The 19122-nt window shown below is 42.7% G+C and overlaps 1 pseudogene; it reads right to left on the reverse strand.

Moving 5' to 3' along the window:
• LOC107122481 overlaps nt 1–19122 on the reverse strand; it is a 39731-nt pseudogene that overhangs the window by 11434 nt on the left and 9175 nt on the right.

Here is a 19122-nt window from a genome sequence, read left to right on the forward strand (position 1 = left end):
TACATTATTTAAAGATGCACAGAAACGTTAGTTAATTAAAGATGACTCGATAGCAGAATGCACATTAGACCTGAACATTAAAAATAGATCTACCATAAGATCTTACTCATCTTGAAATTCCTTCTACTGTGTAAAAGCAAAAGTGCCCTGTTAAATATTTTATTCACTGTATAACTTTGAATTCTCACCCTTGCCCTCAATTATTACTGGCTTGAGCATTTTACAGCCAGAGCACATGTAAGGATCTTCAGAGGTAAAAATGAGATGGGCTATGCACTCATTATCAAAATCTGGATATTAAGTTTCAAATACATGAGGAAACTTAATAGAAGTTGTGTCAAAGAACAGAATAACATGAGCATTATTCTGAGCAAAATTTTAGCTCAATGCATATTTCATGAACAATGGTACTATTAATAAAGGTGGAGGTTAATTGGCTTCTAATGTTTCAGAGCACATGCATATTATTTTTCAGAAGCACAAATATTTTTGCCAGCTCACTGATAATGAGCATATGTATTCACTGTACATGTCAAAAGTGCAAATCCCTTTGCTTAAAAAAAGAAAAGTTAACCACTTAACCACTTAACCACCACGCCAGTTTGGTGTAGTGGTTAAGTGCACGGACTCTAATCTGGGAGAACTGGGTTTGATTCCCCACTCCTCCACTTGCACCTGGCTGGATGACCTTGGGCAAGCCGTAGTTCTGATAATATCTGTTCTTGAAAAAGAGCAGTTTCTGTCAGAGCTCTCTCAGCCCCACCTACCTCACAGAGTGTCTGTTGTGGGGAGGGGAAGGGAAAGGAGTTTGTAAACCGCTCTGAGACACCTTTGGGTAGTGAAGAGCAGGTTATAAATCCAATCTCTTCCTCTTCTTCTTCTCTTAATGTGAACACGTGAGATAGTACATATCCACATTGGTCCACAGAAAAATACAAACATTTAGACTGATGAAAGGTCTTAAAGAACTGAAACACTCACACACTGTGAAAGCCTTGTATCGATAGCATGAAACCTAACTACCTGCTTTATTTTATTTTATTTTTAATACTCAGCCTGATTAAGAGTTTTGAAGACACTTACACACTGCTTTAGGGCATTTTGTTTGGGCTTTGGTTGGCATTACATAACTTTGGTGAAATAGAAATAACCATAACATATTTTCTTAATTTTTTGTTTTGAAATTTAGTTGCTAAGAGTAGGTATCTTTTAACCTTGGTGAGACTATTCACTTCTGACTTCTCCCTCATCTGCCTTGAAATGGTCCTCTCCAGAGTAAGGCAAGTGGGTTTTGTGTGAAACCTGATGCCCCACCTCAGATTTTTTTCAAACAGACCTTTACATTTCTGAAATGACAGATTTAGTATAAAGAATGAGAACTTGTTTTTAGACTAGGAAACTTTCTGGTTTGAAAAATATTAGCGGTATGCAGTTCCTGTAAAGCAGTAGTGATTTGAAATCCATCCATTTCAACTGCTTGTCTCCATCGTCCAAGATTTCCTGTGGGCTTTGGATAGATAGGCTTACCAACTCTGGCTGCGAAATCCCTGGAGATTTGGGGGTGGAACCCGGGAATGGGAGGGACCTCAGCTGGATAGAATGCCATACAGTCCACCCTCTGAAGCAGCCATTTTCTTCAGAAAGCCACTTTGGTGTAGTGATTAAGAGTGGCAAACTCTAATCTGGAGAACCGGGTTTGATTCCGCACTCCTCCACATGCAGCTGCTGGATGACCTTGGGCCAGTCAAAGTTATATGACCGCTGTTCTCTCAAGAGCAGTTCTTTCAGAGCTCTCTCAGCCCCACCTACCTCAGAGGGTGTCTGTTGTGGGGACAGGAAGTGAAGGAAATTGTAAGCCGCTCTGAGACTCCAATTGAAGGGCAGGGTATAAATCCTCCTCCTCCTCCTCCTCCTCCTCCTTTTTCTTCAGGAAACGATCTCTGTATACTGGAGATCAGCTGTAATTCCAAATCTCCCTACATAGCGTTTCTGTTTTCATCTGACTCTCACTGCTCCTGGACCTTGACTTTCACTATTTTTGACCTATAAGCTCAGCACTATAAATGTTGAATCTTGGCAATGTCATACTGCTTGTTAAAATGACTGCTACTGTGCTGCTATTTAGAAAAGGAAAAAGACTTGCAGTACTAGAGGTTGAGAAATGGCAATGAAATTAAAGATGAAGGAACAGCAAAAAGGAAAAAGTAGAGCAGTAGCTGGAGGAACAGACTGGTGTGATATGGACTTATCTATCATATCCTGAACTGTTCTCCAGGGTTTGGTGCAGCAGACTGAGGTGGCAATGTACAGTCCTAGGTAAAGAATATTAAACTATGATTTGTTTAAAATTAAAAATTGCATTCCCTGCCCCCGCAGCATGAAGCCCATACTACCAGTTCATGATTCTGACATTTCGTTTTGCTATATTTGTAAACATGGCTTGAGTTATGCAGAATGAAACTGTAGAGTGAAATGAAGGGGCTCTTGGGTTGCTCCACAGGCATTTTTGAATGCCTGTACACTTCCTACATGTGGGAAACTAACACAATTGCTTTTGTTTGTATTTTCTGAACTAACACAACTGGTATAGGAAAGCTCATTCTATATTTTTGTTTGTTTGTATGTGTGTTGCCTTCTGGTAGGTTAGTGTTGCTTTGCTAGCTTACTTCATCAGGGACATTTTTTTCTGTGAAGAACTCTTAAAAATATTATTTCTACTTGCTGTTATCCAAAATTCTGCCCCCTCAACTTACCAGATAATTCTGTATACTATGTAGATTGTAGTGCTGCAATCACATTAGGTTGGGACTGCTTGTAAATAGCACTACCACAAATCATTATCTGTCTCATATGATTTCTATGCGAGATGCTTATTGAAGCACAAGACCCACACAATCTGCCAGCACCAGAACATGAAGTGGTTTTCCAAGGAAGCAATTGCATGGACATCAGTTAACTAGTGTAATTTAAGAGCTGCATCTCCAGATCCCTTGCAACATTCCAGTAGATGTCGAAGTCCAAATCTGACATCACACATCATTGTGCATGTTCAACAGTTGGTGCCATGGAATTCTCTGTGACATTCTAAGGTAACCCTGACTGCCCAGCCTTTCAGATTGCATTGCACAGCCCTACCTGCCACATCCAGTTGTTTGTGCTATTCGCACACATTCTCCAGCTACAAGGGATCACATGGTTCCACACACTTGTGGCTGAATCTGAAGGGCACCTGGCTCTGTTTCAAGTGCAGGACATTACAACCATATTTGGAAATACTGATTGCTTCTCCTCTCCTGACATTTTTATGTAGTCTACTGGGCAATGCCCCTTGATAGCATCAGTTCATCTTGTGTTTTCATCCTCTCCTTGGTGACATACTCACACTAATTTAGCTCTCATTTTTTCTGTGGGGGCCACTAAGACATTGATCTTTTTCATCACAGTCTGATCTGGTTGATTAGACTCATTACTGTGCACAGATGTCTGTGGTCATCATTCTAGATTACTGCCATTAGCTCAAGGTCAATATTTTGCAAAATCAGATTGTTGTTCTAGTGTGCATTTCAGTACTATCTCTTGAACTTCATACTTGCAGGTGCAAAAATTGCTATGTATATAATAACTTTTTTTAAAAAAAGTTTCAATGTCTACCTATGTATCTTTTATTAATCACTTCTTTCAGATAAGGTGTCTTCTTTAATATAATTTATACCTAGATGTTATACAAGAAACTTTATAAAGCATTGAAATATTATAAAGCTCTCTGGGTCTCATATGGGGAGAGGCGGTTCCATAGGTATGATGGTCCCAGGCCGCATAGGGCTTTAAAAGTCAAGACGATAACCTCAAACTGGATCGGCAGCCAGCGCAGTTGGGGCAACACCAGATGAATACTTGCCCACACTACACATTCAAGTGGGTAACACAGGGACATGTTCTGCCCTACCACCACCCTCTGTCCCTGACCATGGAGAAAGGAGGAAAGCTACTGTAAGGCAGTCCCCTGTATCCCAATGTCAGCAAGGCAGTGGGTCAACAGATCAAAGCTGCTGTCAGAAGGTAACAGCAGCACTGACACATCTTGATCAGGGTGACTCCAGAGATCATTTGTGAAGGTGACCAATGCAGTCTCCACCCCATGACCAGGGCAGAAGTCAGACTGGAAGGGATCCAGAATGGATGCATCATCTAAGAAGGCCTGTAGCTGCTCAGCCACTGCCTTCATTTGGTCTAGCCATGACTGATTAATCCTAAAACCTTTAGGGTTGTCAAGTTTGGAGGCATAGTATGCAAAGAGGGAGTATTGTTGAAGGCTTGGAAGTGTCATCACCACATTGAGCAATGTTCTAGGATTTTCCCCAATATCAATGGTATTTTTGTTCCTGCTTCCATATCAAGAGACAAAATCCCTCCAATGAAGACAACTAATACAAAAGTAACTTGTGCAATAGATTGTCCAATGTCTGAGTTAATGTCTGACAATATAATTATATATTCTTATTCCAGTCTAAATCTTTTGAAATCTGGAGTATTTTTGTCAGGATTGCACTGTTAGTTGATGTCCTGAAACAGCTACAAACAGCCGCTCAGCTGGGCTTTCAGCAAACCTCATTTAGGTTTCCGGTTTATGGAGCAGCAATGATGGACGTTCTCCCCAAACCGCGAGAGAACAATCTGCACACCAGCGGCTTGGAGGGGTGCCACCTCAAGTGACACTCCATGGAACCTTTGCGATAGGCTCCAAGCCAGAGGGCTTTAGAGGGGTAGCCTCTTCAATGGCATAATGCCAGAGAATTGAGGCTCCCCTCTGCCCTGATGGTCCAGATGCTGTTTGGCCTCCTGGCACAAGCTGGTTTGACTGGGACAAGCACCTGAGATTGAACGGAATGGCATTTAAAGTGAGCAGGTCAGAGAAACTGACCGACAATGAACGTGAGTTCAGAATAAACCAGATTATTGCAAAAGTGGATCCCCCCCCCCCCGGTAAAAACGGATCACAAAGAGGGACACCTCTTATGTGCATGAACTTATAAACGATACGAAGGGGGAGGGGAGGAAACACAACGAGTGTTTTTTGAGAGACTTACTTGATTACCAGTCATCGTGGGATAATTTTTTGAGCCAGGGAGAAGTGTTAGAAACTGTAAACAAATTGGAGAAAATGGCGGCCCAGCAAAGAAAGCTGAAAATGAAACCGCTGGGCAGCCAGAGCCCAAAACTGGAAGAGGGAGCAGATGTCATTAAAATGCTAGCGGACATGCTTAAGCCGGTGATGGAACAACTCGATGGTATTAACCAGCAATTGACCATGATGAATAAGAACTTTGCATCTCAGCAGCTCCAGCTGAAAGAAACGGAGAAGAAAGTGTAGCAGGCAACTGAGAAAATTAAAGAGATAGACATCACAAGTAAGAAATTGAAGAAAAGAATGGGAGAAGTTGAAACAAAGCAAAACTTTCAAGAAAGTCGTTTACTACAACTACAGTTGAAAAAAGTTAACATGATTCTCAGGTTCCAGGGAGTTCCTGAAGCAGAGAAGGAGGACCTGAGGGGATTGCTTAGCGAGAACATCGCTCCAGCAATAGGCCTAACAGCAGATGAGCTGGTAAAAGAAATGGAGATGGCCTATAGGACATACTCTAATTATATTAAAAAAACAGCCTGCCTGGAGAAATTGTGGTCAGATTCTCAGGAAAACAGACCAGAGATGCTATCTTAAAAGCGACATCAGCAACTCCACTGAAAATGGGAAATATAATCATCAAAACCCTAAAAGATATTCCATTTGAAATTCGACAAAAGAGGAAAAATTACAAGGATTTAATTTCTTTTCTTCAAACCAATGTAATTTCGTATAGGTGGGCGATTCCAGAGGGTGTCATCTTTAAGATCAACGATAAAAGAGAGAAGATAGACTCCACTTTCAAAGCTAAAGAATTTTTGCAGCGCCAGTTGGGAACAGAGGAAGAGTCCAAGGAGGAGGAAACAAAATCTAGTGACTTTGCCACCTCTGGAATGGAAGAGGACTCTGCTCCAGAAACGGGAGCAGGTGCTGCCAGAGTTGTATATGACTTTAGAGACAGAAAGCCGAAATAAAGGCTGAAGGACTTGGAAAATAGCCTTTTGAAGCGAAGCAAAAGAAGATGATCAGAAAGTTCTCTCATAACAACTAACAAATTAACATATAAACATTGAAGCTGAGATAAACAAGAACTCTACAAGTATATTGTGATACTAACACTTATAGTATTAACACTTACACTAACAGGAATAAGATCTCCTCCTCTTGGGGTGTTATCTATTCTTTATCCCTAGATGTAGTTCCCTCCCCAATATTTTCTTTGTAGTTTTGTAGTTCATTGCAAAGATAAAAATATCCCTTCGAGGATTTAAAAAAAGAAGAAGCAAACCTCGTTTAAAGGGACTACTGTCTCATTCAATGGGATTTGCAGGGCCACAAGCCATGAACTGGTTTGGTTTGCAAATGAACCTCCCAGCTCAATTTGGTTCTTGGTTCAGTTTGTGGTTCGGCTAAAAACCACTAACCAACACAAACTGTATTTTTCCGGTTCACGCCTATCTCTACAGGTGACTGTTCTTGCCATATTTATACAAGATTGAAACTTGGTGCACTTTTGCATATTGTTTATTGTGTATGGGTAGTGGCAGCAAAACCTAAATCCCCAGAGGGTTTGATTTTATGGGGCAACCCAAATAATTTTAGAACATAGAAAGGTGGCTAACAAATATTTTAAATGATTAATAAATAAATAAATAAATAAAATATATCAAACTTAAATGTTTAAAAGATTTTACTTATTTTTATTTTTTAATAGTTTAAAATATTTATTAGCCATCTTTCTATGTTCTGGAACTCAAATCAGTTTACAATATAAACAGAACAAAACACATAAAATACATTTTAGAAAAGTATGAATTAAAATCTCATTTTTCAACTGTCAATAGGAAAAAACACACTAATCAATTGCAGTCCTAAAAAACCAATTTTAGCTACCTCCAAAAGATTGAAAGTGAGGGGGCTAGGCACAACTCCCTGGGGAAGTTATTCCATAATTGTGGGGCTGCCACCAAAGAGATCCACCAGACAAGCTTCTTTGGTTAATGGGACAATTAGGAAGGCCTTTCTCTGTGATCTTAATTCCTGGGAAGGAAAGTATAAGAGAAGATAAGTGCCAGTTTGGTGTGGTGGTTAAGTGCGCGGACTCTAATCTGGGAGAACCGGGTTTGATTCCCCACTCCTCCACTTGCACCTGCTGATGTGACCTTGGGTCAGTCACAAGCGCTGGCACAGCTGTCCTTGAAAAAGAGCAGTTTGTGTCAGAGTTCTCTCAGCCCCACCCACCTCACAGGGTGTCTGTTGTGGGGAGGGGAAGGGAAAGGAGTTTGTAAGCCGCTCTGAGACTCCAAGTGAAGGGCGGGGTATAAATCCAATCTCTTCTTCTTCTTCTTCTTCTTCAGGCACCGTGGGCCCAAGCCATGTGGGGCTTAAAAAGACAAAACCAGCACCTTTAAATGGGCTCAGGAACGGATCAATAGCTACAGAAATTGGGGTAATATTTCCGTCACATGTTCCTAGTAGGTGAACTTCCCATCTGGAATTCTCCTACTTTAGTAAATGTAAATCTTACTTAATACATTTGATTTCCTCCCTGACTTATCATGTGATTAATTAATATGCTTCAGGTTTCAGTTTATTGCCTTTAGCCATAGGCCGTTACAATGACAGAACAATATAACAATAACATCTATATAAACTTCTAAAACCAGAAGAATTAAAAACTAAGTTAGGACACAATAAAACATTATAATAATTCTATCTCTCCCATCCAGACTTCCGTTGGTAATCAAACTATGGTACTGCTACTATTTTCTTCCGAATTTTCTCTGCAGCGAGGGTAAAGAGGGCCACCTTATACGAAATCTTGGCCTCTACATCTGCTAGTAGAACTAGATTTTTTTCCAGTTTCTGTTCTAGTACCTAAGGAGGCCAAGATTGGGTCTAGAAATTTCTTCCTAGGGGATTGGTAGAGTGGACAGAATAACAGGTAATGGCACAGATCTTCTGGCACTGGATCTCCACACGGGCAGAGTTATGTTGTTGAAGGCTTTCACAGCCAGAGTTCATTAGTTGTTGTAGATTTTCCAGGCTGTATGGCCGTGGTCTTGGCATTGCAGGACCTGACGTTTTGCCAGCAACTGTGACTGGCATCATCAGAGGTATAACACAGAAAGATGGAGTACTCTCTGTGTCGAGAAGAAAAATGGTAGGCAGGTAATTTATGTCTACTCAGGAAGGTGGGGTGCTGCTAAGTCATTATGTTGTAGGAGTTCCCCAGGCTGTGACATACTAATGGAGGAGCTTTCCTGAGGAGGTTCTTTTGCATATGGATTGGCTGTTGAAATTCTAATCTTATCTGTAGTGTTAGCATGTGTGCTTTTAAATGTATTTTATTTGTGCTATGATGATGCTTGAATGTTTGCAATGTCTATGCATTTTTGTGTATATGGGATTTGGGAAATGCTGTGTGCTTTGCAATCTGCTAGCTCTGGCCTGCTTGCATTTGGAAGCTGCAATGTGCAGGGTCTGCTATGAGTATGCTAATGGACACACGCATACACACACACCTTCCCATCATGCTTTGGGACAAAGGAGACATTCTCCATTACAGCTAAGCCACAAAGGACTGTTGAAACAACAACTTTCCACCATTGGAGATCTTCTGGATGACATGTAACCCCTCGTATCTGGTTCTGCATCACAAAGACAACATCCTGTTTATCAGCTCTGGACCAGGCCAGCATCTGCAAGTCAAAAGGTTACCATTGCAATACAACTGACACCTGGCCAGATGGCTCCCATTGAAGTTAGGCTTAGAATTTGAATATGGCCCCACTCCCTCCAGGTAGACGTCACCTCCACATTCACCAATAGATAGAGAGGGGGACGGATCCAAGAACAGGAGGTTGGCACTCAGGGCCAGCCCCAATGCAAGGTTAGTTAGTTAGCTAGCCATCCCCCACCCCACCTTTTCAGTAACTAAGTTGCGCCAGCTAGCAGCCAAGCTAGCTAGAACCCCCCCTCCTCTTTTAGAAAAGCTCTGCTAAGAGGCAATTCTATGTAGCCTTCTTGGAACGCGCAAACCAAGAAGCTCACACGTAGTGGCTTGAGTCCATCAGTGTGGCATAGAATCTCTGTGGCTAGATCTTTTTGTTCCTGCTTCCTTCGTTGAGACCAACTTTATTCCCTGGATCAGATAAGTATTAATCGCTACCCTTCTGTGTTTTCTGTGTTTTACCCCATTGTTAGTCTGAAGTTATTATTTTCATTACTGCTTGTTTTCTGTAACTACTGTAACTAAAGGAATCTTGAGTGTATGTGTGAACGCATCTGTTTTTCCCATTCGGGAACACAGCGCAGAGACCTTCGGGGCAAAGGGAAGGTTCAATCTGCTGGCAGTGTGCCTGCAGAGAGGTGACCCTCAGCGCCCCATGGCAAGGGACTCATCGCAAGAGTCCCAGGGGAGTGCAGACATTCGTACCCCCTCTCAATGCGCTGGTCCGCTGATCTTCCCCCCGGAGCTCCCTGGGGAAACGGCCGCCATCAGCCTGCCAAGACCGGAAGTCGTCTTGATGTTGTTTATTGCTGGTAGGAAGCTTTGATTTTCGTAGAATCCTTGCCATCTCCCCTCTTATCTCTCCAGCTTCTTCTTCAGGTACAAGACAAATGGCAGCTTCTACATTTGGGATGATGTCTTCCACAGGAATTTCTGTGGGTGAATAAGTTTTCTTATTCAATATAGGACACATAGTAAATTACATAACAAAATGCAATGGATAATGTTATCACTAGTTACCGCTGTTGTGAATGGTCACTGTCTTTATCTTGTGTCATTTACAGTTTTGCATAGAAATGTCACAGATCATACCTCTTGCACTCTGTGGCCATTTAACTCCACTGTTCATAACTATTTTCCCTCTGCATGTTTTCATGCACCTGATAAAGTAAGCTGTAGCCCACAAAAACTTCACAACTAATCTATTTAACTTTAAAATGCCACGAGATTCCCTTTTATCTAAAATTTTTAGTGTGCTTCCTTCAGACTTTTGGAATCAGATGTTTTAAATGATATTTTCCCAAAACCATATGACAGAGGAGGGTGAACCTTGCTAACACTGTATCTGGTTTGGTAAGAATAGTCTGCATTTTTCAAAAACTTATTTTCTCCTCCAAATCCCAATGACAAATCACTTTGCAATGAAGGAGGAAAGTGAGATTGTTGTTAGTACTGTACTATAATTAAATGACACATTTTCAGACTGAGACTGAGCATATAAAAAGCTAAGAACTAAGAATAAAGAGTTTTTTAAAATACCTTTAAGAAGGCAGGTGTAATGATACCTGATGAAGTAATCCTATTTATTGTTTTATATGCCATTAAAGGTTTTGTATTGTATTGTATTGAATAAAAGCAAACCTAGTTGTACTACTTCTACTTTTAACACTAATAAATTTAACTAGAAGAAAAGCATTTTTTCCTCACAAAGCAGAAGAGTCACCGGCAACTGAGATTTCATCTACACAGAAGCATGAGTGCCACATTTCAATCTCAGCTATTTTTCTTGAATACCCTTCAATTACTTTCCTTCCATACTCTCATGTTTAATCCTTTTTGACACCATTACCTGGATGGTACCAGGTTTGATTGGACGGCCATATCTATTAATCCAATTTCTTTCCTGCCTCAGGGAGCCATTAGATTTAATGAGGCAGTCATCATCACATACTTGAGTCACACTAGCAATTGGCTTCCTGATAATTGGATTAGTAGAATACCTTGAGTTGGAGGATTCACTCTTGGTTTGCATATTTATACAAGAACTGTTTTGCTCTGATGGATAGTCAGCATAAAGCATAATTTTGTGCACCCAAATATTCCAAATATCTAAATGGGCCATCCAAAGTTTGTGAACTACATTTATTTAAGATTATATGGGTCTAAGAAGGGTCAGTACTTGGAAGGAAGACCACCAAGGAAGATTCTGCAGAGGAAGGCAATGGCAAACCACCTCTGTTTTTCACTTGCCTTGAATGCCCCTTGCTGAGGTTGCCATAAGTCAGCTGCAGCTTGATGATGCTTTACATGCATGAGGTTATGTGGGTAGCAAAATCTGTTCAGCTAGCCAAGATATGTACATCCAGAAAGGTTTTTTTTAAAAGTGCAAATGCTAAGGATAATATGGAAAGCAGTCTTAGTTGTTTTTAGTGGTAGGAACTTTATACATCTGCAAGTTCATAGCCAGCATTCAGAGCAATGCAAGATGTCTTCACTCATATCCATTAAAGGTATTTATTAGCCTGAAATGAGGAAAGGACTAGTAGATTTATATTTAAACTGATATTTATATAATTCGTTGTTTATAATACGCAAATACATCCAGATGTAAACAGATCTTTTGAAACAAGAAGAAAAATGATACTTGATATTTAGATACCATTTCGAACTAGATACCATTTGGAACTAGATATTCCTTACAGCCCAGTGCTTCCTACAGCTACTTTGTTAGAATGAGGCAGAAAGACCCCAGAGTTGGTACAAGGGAATAATTTGTCTTGCTGCTGCTGTGGTTTGACCCAATTCCACCAAGCAGTGCAGAAGTAGTTCTTGTTGCAGCCCAATTCATTTGTGCAAGTACAATTACATCACACAGCCAGAACCATGGTTGGCTGACACCTTCATAGCAGATCTCTGCACAAGATCTTGGGTTTGGCACAAGTATGCATTGGCCCTACCTAGTTGAAAGTGATGGTGTCAGAGCAGTCTAGTCAAGCAGCTAAATGACCTCCTTACTAAGTATAGAATGCCAATTCAGATATAGTGATATGAGTCACTTGTGTTTCTCTTGCAATTTAAGCAGACACAACAGGGACCACTGTTTGTCTTAAGAAATGTATAGGCTATACATTATTTCCCCCTGTCGTGTTACATTTTCATAATAACTCATTTAAGGATATCGTTTAAGGTTAGTGTATTATATTAGTTCCAGGATTGTAGGTCGCTGAGAACACATTCTCATAAATAAAACTATTTGGCATTCCACCCAAAATGAACAGGAGAAAAAAAATAAGTTAAAATTGCCCCCCCCCTCTCCCATTACTGAAGCAATCTCTTTTAAATACTTTTGGCTGGAGGAAGTTTCATACCTTATCGCTATAACAATCCCTCCAAGTGTATGTTGCTCAGTTAGGTTAATTTTTTTGTTCTGCCTGGGTCAGTAGGCGCAATCTCAAAGATTAAACACTTCTGGCAGTTTGCACATGTGCATATATATAGATTCTGCCCCCCAGGCCAGTCCAGGGATGGGGGAAAGAATTCTACACTGGCACAATACATTAATCAATCACCCAGAGATATAGGCTCTCTGGATTTAAACACAATAGCCACCAGGAATCTCTAAGCTTAACCCCTCACCAACCTGAGATTAGAGATCCCCAGAATCTCAGTTGGCATATGGGTTTTACACATTAGCCACTCAATCCAGAGTGTGCAGTTACTCTTACACAGGTAGCAGCCTTTGGCGAGCAGCAGGCACCAGGAAAAAGGTTTGGAGTCTAGTTACCACAATCCAGACACTATTTATAAACCAGAATAAAGTTTATTCAGCACAGACTTAGCACAGACTAGAAGGATTCAAAATAACAAAGGCTAGGCAATGTTTTGCCTTAACTACACATTAGAGATGCATATTTACCAAGTCAGGAACAGTTATCAGTCCAGAATAGCCCACTTGTAATAATCCAGTAGCCCCAAGAGGTTTGGAGCAAGAAGTCCATCTTTGTAAGCATGCAGCCATGTGCTTCAGCTGCACCAAGGAGTTCTTTGTTCCCCTCGGGACAGCAGTCCCAGATGCAATTCAAACAAATAAAGAGAGCAAGAAAATCTGAGCTCTCCTCCAAGGGTCAGACAATTAAGAACCCCAATCCAATCATAATCAGCTGTGGCCATTCAGCCAATCACGGTAGACAGGGGGTGTCCAACTTTTGGGTTGTCATGGGAACAACATCTGAATGGTCAGTTGTCTTGAAGGCCACACTCGCAGTTATGTGATCCCCCAAGCCCCAACTCCCATAGCGTACGTGCTGTTTCTGGCATGCTAGCCTAGCTTCCAGCATGGAGGTGTGAAGGTATGTGGTTTATGGCATGGCAATAGAGGCCATCTGGACCTCTCTATTTGGCTTCAACAGGAAATCAACACAGCAGGGTACCAGCAAGATATCAGCAAGATACATTCTAGGTGGAGGCAGGGGTTTATAGGAATCAATATTTCTATACAGCATAGGCAGGCTTCCTTATAATGAAGATCTTTGCGCAGGCGCAGAACAATCCAATCCAGAAAGCATGCCTTGAAGTGAAGATGTCCCTTTAAATTTTTACTCTGAAACTGGCCTCCGTGAGGTCCCGGACTCGTCTAAAGCCTTACACTAGGCCCTTTTTTTGTTTGTTTTACAAATGCCAGGGTGAAGCTTCACCCAAGCACACATCGAGGAGACTTAAAAAAAAGATGGCGGCCGAAAAGCGGAAGCCTCAGGCTTCTGAACGGAAGTGGCTAGACACCGGTGGAGAGTGATCCGATGGGGATAATGCGGTTGGAAGCGGTGTACTCAGGATACCACCACTTGGGGACCTAGTGGCAGAATACAATGGTTAAAGGCTGTTAGGGACGGAAGGCAGATGTTCACTGTGTGATCACCCGTAAGTACACCGATTCCAACTGGCATCTATACCGGCATAAATGCCCCGTCTGAACGCACCCATTTTTGCCTTTCCTTCTCTGCCTCAGAGGTTTTGGGGCATGTAAGATATCAGTATAAAACAGCCTCTTGGTTACACTGAGACCCTCCTTGCATCTTGAAGGTTTCTGAATCAAAAGTTTTGAACTAATCCTTGATGGACTGAATCTAGGGATGCCAGCCTCCAGGTGGGATCTGGGGATCCTCGGGGAATTAAAGCTCATCTCCAGACTACAGAGATCAGTTCCCCTGGAGAAAATGGATGCTTTGGAGGGTAGACTCTATTAGCATTGTATCCCTCTGAGATCCCTGTCTTCCCCCGGCTCCATTCCCAAATATCCAGGAGTTTCCCAACCTAGAGCTGGCAACCCTAACCCCCATCCCCCACCAGTATAGTTCCCAGGTCCCTTTGGTGTGCCAGTGGGGGGATTTGGGGAATATTCTGGGGGGGGGACATTGTGCAACATACTGACGTCACCCGGAAGTGACATCAGTGCATCGGTGGTGTTGGAGGCGATGCTTTGCTTTTTGGGCAAAACTCTATGGTAAAACAGCCTCAAACCATAGAGTTTTGACCAAAAAGCAGAACATTGCCCCCCCCCCATGTCACAGACGTGCTGACATCACTTCTGGGTGATATCAGCATGTTGTGTACAGCATCAGGGGTGGGGGGAATCTTCTCCCACCAGCTAGCTGGCTGGCAGCAGGTTGGAGCCCATGAAAGCAGGGGATCCCCCGCCCCCACTGGGGAATGGTATCCCTACCCACCAGTGGCCAGCGGGACCTGGCAACCCTAACTGAACCACTTTTGTCTGCCATTAATAAATTTCAGACATCAATCTTATTTATATATTTTAGCATTTTTACCACACTTTTCTCCACAATGGGACACACAAAGCAGCTTACAAAGGTAATAAAACATAGTCTCTGCCCCCTGCTCCTTGCCTTTGAGGCAGCGGAGCCCACACCCTCAGCTGAAAAATAATGGCTGGGTTTGTGGGCTCCTGGACCCTGTAACTCCTCTGTCACCAGAAGAAAAGAGTTTTAAAATATATTTTAATGGCAATTGAATAGGGTTATATTGGTATAACAGTATAGCAATATGTGTATCAGGTTCTCTGAATTTTCAGCTTTCATTTTTAAGAAGAGTAAGTCTGTAACTTCTTTTCCTTTGTACTTCTGCAGCAGAAGGTGGAGGGGAGAAGCTTCCTGTGGGTCCAATGCCAGCATGGTAAGTCCTGGGCTGGCTTTAGCACTTTCTTTTCTTCCCTGCTTCTGCTGTCAGGGGGTGGGTGGGTGGGGTGGGGTTACTAAAAATGGTCTTGAATTTAGCCCCTTTAAGAGAATCCTTTAAAAAATCCCAAACTGGTAACAACTCTTCCCAAAGATCTAGATAATGAAAACAGTGCCCTACCCAAAATCTAAATCTGACATTGCTACAGAATTTTTTGAAGCACACATCTGTAGTCCATACTAAGTACATCAAGATGTAGGTTCATCTATTAGTGCAATCCAAAGCACATTAATGAGGGAATAAGTCCCACTGAATTCAATGAAATTTACTTCAGAGTATACATTCTTAGGATGGCAGAGTTTGATGCCTCTAATTAGGAACATTGCACCTATGTGACATATATTAGGCATTCATAACTCTGTATAGGATCTAACAATGCCATCTTAAGAATACTTTACTGGGAGCAAGTGCCATTGAATAAACTTCACTAGGATTCTGAGAAGACCTACTTAGAATCACGCTGCAAAATGCTGTGGTTGCCTAGTAACTGCCACTGAGGGCTTCTCTTTTTTAGCTAAAGGTGTTCCTTTTATCATTCAGGGTTTTTACTTAACCCCCTCAATGCATTTTTTTATGTTTCCAGATTTTCTACAATCCTGGAGCCTTTTTCAGGTTTGTAGAAAGGTCTGTCTTGCCTGTCCAGAGCTCCAGTCACTGGATTTAAGTATCCTCAGATCTGGCTAACTTGGCTACAAGAATGGAATCTGCAAAGATTTTTTTGTGGGGGAGGGCATCTCATTTCCCCTCCCTCACTATTTCCTCTTTCTCTTCCCTGAAAGCCCCCTAGCCTCTACCCTTTTCCTGCTTCCTTCTTGTAATCTCTCCTTATATATAATTGAGTAGTGGGTGCCAAAGTTCTAAAATGCACTCCTTTAGTGTATGGACACTTGAACTGTCAGTCAAAAGACGCTGGCTGGGTTGACTGGCTGCTTTGTGCAGTCCCGCCCAGTGTTTCAAGGTCTTTTGCATATGGAAGCTGATTGGACTTCACTGCATTCCACACCTCAAACTCACCCCCCTCCCCGCAAGGCAGTTGGAATGTCAGTTGCATATGGAACCTTCAAGGTCCTTTGCATATGGAAGCTGATTGGACTTCACTCCATTCCACACCTCATACTCCCCCCCCCGCAAGGCAGTTGGAATGTCTGGTGGTGTGTAGGTCCCAGGATCATGTTTTAAAAGCTGCCTGGGGAGATGGGGACCTCAAGGAGCCGCGGTCGCCCGGGCCGAGATTGGGGGGGCGAGGTGGGGGACGGAAGGCCGATGCCTCCGTTGCCCGGCCCTCTACAGAATCCACCCCCCAAACCTCCAGGTATTTCCCTCCTTAGAGCTGGCAACCCTACATTCCCCTCAGTGCCTGTTGGTAGGCAACTAAGCTTGGTCCTGTCACCTACTTTGGCCTTTGGGAGAAAACACATTGGGGCCAGTCCTGATAGGGTTGCCAACTCCAGATGGGAAATTCCTGGAGATTTGAGGGATGGAGCCTGAAGAGGGTGAGGTTTGAGGAGGGGTGGGACCTCAGACAGGTACACTGCCATAGACTCCACCCTCCAAACCAGTCAGTCCCACATAGGGAACCATTGTTGCCAATCTCCAGGTGAGGGCTGGAGAGCACTCAGTATTACAACTGCTCTGCAGAAGGGAGGGCAGAAGTCAGCTGAAGTCAAAGGGGCAGATAATGGTAGGTTGGTGGCTAGCTGGGAAGGAGATGGGGTTGCCAACTACATGCTGACAAATTCCTGGGGATTTGAGGGGTGGAGCCTGGAGAGGGTGGGGTTTGCAGAGGGGTGGGACCTCAGACAGGTAGAATGCCATAGACTACACCCTCCAAACCAGCCACTTTGTCCTGGGTAACAATTGCTGCCAATCTCCAGGTGAGGGCTACAGATCACTCACAATTACAACTGCTCTTCAGGTAGCAGAGATCAGTTCCTCTGGAGAAAACAGTGGACACTGTCATTATACCCTGTTGAGGTCACCACAGCAAATTGACACTGTTTGCCCAAAGCCAGAGCACTGCCCCAGAGCCTCTTTCTAGATCTCGTTGTATTGCTTTCACAATGGGCTTTACTGCTAGTGTATTCAATAAGCTGCCATTGAATGCATAATGTGTGATGAAAACATCTAATTGAAATTCTATGTTAAGCTTCATCCTGGGCTAGGATCCAAATACATCGAATCACATTGCTAGCCCAGGAAGCACCTAACCAATAACTATCAGCAAGCTCCCTGAGCGGGAACGTCCGTGATTGGTTTTTATGTATACAACCTTATTGGTTGGTATTTGTACAGTGGGCGTGGCTACATTAGCCGGGAGAGTTTAAAAGCAGGACAGCTGCAATGTAAAAGCTATTCTGGCTATCAGATGTTGATCCGTGTTGGAGTTGTGTTCGAGTTGTGGAATAAAGCTGAATCTTTGCTGAATCACTCTCCGACTACTCTGTTAAGTGATTGACTTAACACTTCTCTCCTTCCTACCCAACAGCCAACCTGCCTTTATCTTCCCCTCTGTCTTTCAGCTTTCCCTCCCACCCTGGCAGGCTTTACTTAGGAATACTATGGCCCACTTGTGTGGTGCTAGTCACTGGGCTACACCCACTTGCATAGTAGGGAACTTTCAAGGAATTGGGGGGGAGTCATATAACTTTCCCTTTACCCCCTGCCCACATTATTTCCCCTTTCCCTCCTCCTGGCAACCCCCATATACTTTCCCCCTTTCCTGTCTCATTCCTTCCTTAAAATTAATTAATATTCCCAGTATTCCACCCACCCCTTGCTGCTACACTAGTTTCGATCTGAACATCAAAAATGGCAGAAGACTTACACATGACTACTTGGAAGTATATTGTAGCAGCCATAAAATTGCTTGGCTGCATTTTCAACATAATTACTGTCTTGAACTGCTAGTACTGAATTCTCACAACCATTTTCAACATCCTTCTGTTCAAACTAAGAACAGAAGAAGACAGAGGAAAATGGACACATAAGAATTACAAGACAGTCAGTCAGTCAAAGTTTATTTTGATACAAGATCAGCTCCAGAGAGTCAGCAATAGTAATAAGAACTTTAAAAAACTGAATAAAATAAAAATAAAATTGGGAGAGCACATAATGATGATGAGATTGGATTTATACCCCGCCCTTCACATGGAGTCTCAGAGCGGCTTACAAACTCCTTTCCCTTCCCCTCCCCACAACAGACACCCTGTGAGGTGGGTGGGGCTGAGAGAACTCTGACACAAACTGCTCTTTTGGGAACAGCTGTGCCAGAGCTTGTGACTGACCCAAGGTCACATCAGCAGGTGCAAGTGGAGGAGTGGGGAATCAAACCCGGTTCTCCCAGATTAGAGTCCGCACACTTAACCACTACACCAAACTGGCTCTCCATGTGTGAGACAGACACAAAACAGTGAGTGCAGATTGGGGGGGGGGGATGGAGAGATGATGCCTTCCTACGACAGAGAAGTAAGTAAGTAAACACATGAGAATTACATCATTGCCAGCAAAGGACCCACAAGAGCTTGTGAGGGGCATCTAATTTTCCCCTCCCCCACTACTTCCTATTTCCATTCCCTGAAAACCTCAATACTTCTCTCCTTTCCCTTATTCCTTTTCCCGGCCAAGTTGGCCTTGTTGCACAGTGCTGGCCACCAGGCCCAGTTTATTTGTTTATTTATTTTATTTTGAACATTTAATCAGCTGTCTTTCTTCCTTACGGAGTTTGAGGCAGCTTAGAATATAAGTAAAACACATGAAATAGAGTACATAAAATACATGAAACCAATATTTCAAACCACAATTTCTTTAATCAAAGGTTGACTTAAATAAAAACGTCTTCAGCAGTCTCCTGAAGATTGACAATGAGGAGGCCAGATGCACTTCCCAGGAGAGGCTTTTCCACAATTGTGGGGCTGCCACTGAACAGGACCTCTCTTGTGTACCCACCGGATGAGCTTCTTCGATTGATGGGGCAGACAGGAAGGCCTCTATCTGTGATCTTAATTCCTGGGCAGGAACA

This window comes from Gekko japonicus, unplaced genomic scaffold, assembly GCF_001447785.1.
Source record: "Gekko japonicus isolate JY-2015 unplaced genomic scaffold, Gekko_japonicus_V1.1 scaffold909, whole genome shotgun sequence".
Taxonomy (NCBI): Eukaryota; Metazoa; Chordata; class Lepidosauria; order Squamata; family Gekkonidae; genus Gekko; species Gekko japonicus.